The sequence below is a fragment of the Geospiza fortis genome, unplaced genomic scaffold, assembly GCF_000277835.1.
Source record: "Geospiza fortis unplaced genomic scaffold, GeoFor_1.0 scaffold353, whole genome shotgun sequence".
Lineage (NCBI taxonomy): Eukaryota > Metazoa > Chordata > Aves > Passeriformes > Thraupidae > Geospiza > Geospiza fortis.
Genome location: NW_005054473.1, coordinates 444,024 through 447,965, shown reverse-complemented (window position 1 = coordinate 447,965; position 3,942 = coordinate 444,024).

Sequence of the window (3,942 nt, the reverse complement as noted above, 5' to 3'; positions counted from 1 at the left end):
CTCTTTTATATGCATCTTTCATGCACGGCACATAAAAAATGGAGCAGGAGAGCCCGGCGAGATTGTGTACGGGAGGATGCGGGATGGAGGGGCGAGGAGAGAGCGATTCACGGGGAATGGTGAGGAAAGATGCACCGAAGAGACCGAGCCGGGCATCCCGCACGGCCGGGAGATGGTATTCTGAAGGAGGATTTAAGGATTAAGCTGGCCCCGGGGCAGGAGTTTATTGCATACATTATTTAACAGATGGCCCAACGCAGGCGGCGGCTGCCTACGGTCTCCCCGGTGACCTTGGCCGGGAGATGCCGGAGCCGGGAAAGGAGCCTGGTGCCATCACCACGCTCCGGTTACAGGGATCAGAGGGAAAAAAAATAAACAGAACCAAACCCCAGAAGCCAGCACCCAGCAGCTCCAGAGCCAAATCCCCATGGAAACTGCAAAAATCCCCACCCAACCCTGCCCATATGGGCTGCTTGTTTTGGCAGGGGTGGGGAAAAAAAAGAGGAAAAAATAAAATGTATAGAAAAGAGCCATTTGCAGGTTTATTTACCGCAGGAAACTTGGCACCTTTGGAAGAGCAGGGTAGGGGAGGGACAAGCGAGGTGCAAAGGTCCCAGCGACACCCAGAGCACTTGAGAAATCCCACTCCCATGCCCAAACACACACTTTAATCCCATTTTCCCAGGGATTTTGGTGCTGGGGGAAGGTGCTAACACAGTTGCTCCTGCAGCAAAGCCAACCCTGACTGCTTACACCCAGAACCAGGTGTATGTTCACTCAACTCTAAAGCCGCTCGTGTTCCACAGGCTTTGAGGCATCAGCCCCTGGAAGCCCCCTGGCATGACACCCGTCCTGGGGGGGCTCAGAGCAATGGACAATGATTTTGGGGCTGGATCCTTGTCCCCACCACTCATTTCCCACATCACCTAGGCAGCAGCTCAGAAAAAGAAGCCAAAATTGAGGGCAGTGTGTTGCAGCCAGGGCAAAGAGGAGCAGGGAGAGTGGGTGAGTCCCCCAAAGCTCTTCCCAAAAGGACACCCATGAAGCAACTGCCCAAAATAAATATTCTCTCTCTTTTTTTTTTCTTTCCCCTCCTCCATCAAAACTAGGGCATGTTAAACTAGGCCAGCACTCCTAAAGTAATTTATTTATCATGGCGGGGAGAGAGGAGGGACAGCATGGGCTGCAGAAGGGGATGCTCCATCCTGTCCCCAAATGTTGTGGGTTTGGGGAATAAAATGGGTCAGTTCTTCCCTCTTCCCTTGTGGAAAAATCACAATTACTCAGAAGGAAGCAGCTTTAGTGACCTTTGGTGGAGAAGACACAAAAACGGTCATTTCAACGGAATCAAACCCTTTTTGATCCGTTGGCTTGACTGTTTTCACCGCTGGGGTTCCTGTTTTGTACTGTGGCATTGGACAGAAAATACACTTTAGAAAAACGAAAAATTGAAAAAGGCATGAAAGAAATTTTACCTTCCTTAAAAACCTGGGTTTTTTCTTGCTTTTTAACACAAGAATGAGAAAAACCCAGTGGCTGCCTGAAACCTCTCCATCCACCCCTGCCAGGGAATGGGGCCAAGAGGGATTTGGGATGCAGCCCCATCCTGCTGCGTGCTCCCCCGTCACTCATGGCCTTGGAGCTTTTTTGGGGGCTTTACCTTTGCCTTTGGGTCTCCCCATGGGAAGAGTGGCTTCTGATGGGATGGACCCCCAGCGTTGCTTGTTTGGGGGGCTTGGGGGGCTGCGGGTCCCCCTTTCCTGGGATCTTTGTCCCACAGCCACTAGAGGCCACTGAGGCTCTGTGCTCCCGGCTGATTTACTCAGGCAGGACATTTGGACACACACTGGCACCCAAAAAATCTGAAACAGGCAAATCCCCAGAGGCAGCAAAGCTGGGGAAAGGCAGGGCAGGGCAGAGCTGTCCCTGAGCTCTGTTGGTGTCTCCAGGGGCATCCCCATGCCAGGACCCCACCGGGAACAGGGGCAATTTTTCCAAATCTGGTCAGGCCACTCAGCTGCCCAGACTTGTGCTGAGCACTGGGGGAATTTTGTGTGTCCTACCTCAAGCTAAACATCTCCAGAGGACGGGGAAATGCTGCCCCACATGCAGCATCCTTCCTGGGCTCACCAGAATTTTATGAGGGCTCAAGAAGACACTCCCATGACGTGGCATTCCTTACCTTGGGAATGAATATTCTGCAAGAAAATCCCTAGATCCCTGCTGCTGCTGCCTCGGGGAGGCTGGCAGTGGAGCTGCCTGCCTCCCCAGGCTCCTCGTTTTCGTTTTGCCTGGAGTTAAAATTTTCTAGGATATTCTAAACAGCCGTTCCCACTTAGAAGGGAAACATCAGACATCTTCATTTACACACCGCTCCAGGTGTCAAACTGTTGCATGACAATAACAAGTGGGAGACACCTCACCCAAAAAACAGAGAATTTCCAGCTGCAGCAAAATGCAGCAGCAGATGCTCAGATAAAACCCAAACCTGAGAACAGCACCAGGCACTGCAACCTGGCCAAAGCCTTCTCAGATAAACAGTCAGTGTTTGGGAGGGGGATTGTATTTTTTGGGAGGTTGGGATGTCTGTGCTGCCTCACATTTGGGTATTTTCAGACTCTTGGTGAGCAGGTGAGAATGGCCACTGCTTTCTCAGGGCTGCCTCAGTTCCCAGCCTCATTGGCTTTGGAAGAAGATTCCCTGCCACAGATTTTTCCAAGACAATTCCTCCCCTGAGTTTCGGCAGGATGTGCCTGTGATAGCAATTGCCCTGTTAAATTCATGTTGGTATTGCAACACCAGGAATGTGAAGGAATACGAAGCAAACCAGAGGAATTTGGGCTCCTCTCCATGCTACAACACCTCAATTATTAATATATATAGTATTACATTATATAATACTATAGAATATTATGTAATATATATGGTATTATATAATACATACAATGATATATATATATATATATATATATATAATTTTTGCAGAGATAAATGTGACACCCGCACGGGCCCTTTCCTGTGCAGGGTCCCACCCTGCTCACCCTTTCCCAGGGGCAAAGGGGAGCAAAGTGGGAACATCTCAGAGTCCTTGGGAGCTTTGTGTGCACACAACTCAAAGCATCAGCCCCTTCTCAGGGTGGGGAGAATAAAAGAAAATAAAGGAAAATAACCAAAGCACAGAAATAAATCCCCAAACAGGCCATGTGACACAAGACTCCGAAATACCCGCGGTGAGTCACGGGTGTGGAGATGGGGCTGATCCAGCTCTGACTCAGCCCGGGCAGCCCCTGCAGCCTGTTTGTGTCCCCCCCACAACTCCTGTTTCCCATTTTTGCTCCAAACCTGCTCAAATATAAATAAATACTCTGTGACTAAGAGACACGTGGTGGGGCTCAGCCCACAGCAGCCCCTTCAAGCCCCCCTAATTCCTGGTGGTTCCACAAGGGCTGGACACACCAGTGTCCCACAAAAGCCAGGCCTGGGGACCATTGAAATGTTTGAAGTGTTTTATAAAATATGTATTTTTGGAGGGGGAAACACACACACATAGGAGGCTCTTGCTGATGCCACGTCAAGGAAGCACTTGGGATTTTCCAACTAGCTCTAATTAATTAGTATTTTCTCAGCTTAGCATCGTTTTAAACATGAAGCACCAATTCCCATGGGTCACAGACAAGGGAAGCCAACACAGAGCAGAGCCTGCCCAGGTGGGGTGAAGTCTCTGGGACACCACATTGGAGGGCAGAGGGTGCTGGTGGAGCTGGGATAAGACTCAGTTCCCACCTGGGTGCAATCCAGCCCCAGCCCTTTCTAAGCCACAGCATCCCCAGAGGGGTGGAAAATCTCAAGAGATGGCTGGGTTTGGGGGAGGTGCCTTGGGAAAACTGCTCTTGGGTTATTCCCATTGGATCTGGACAAATGCATGGGGGTGGAACTCCCCTT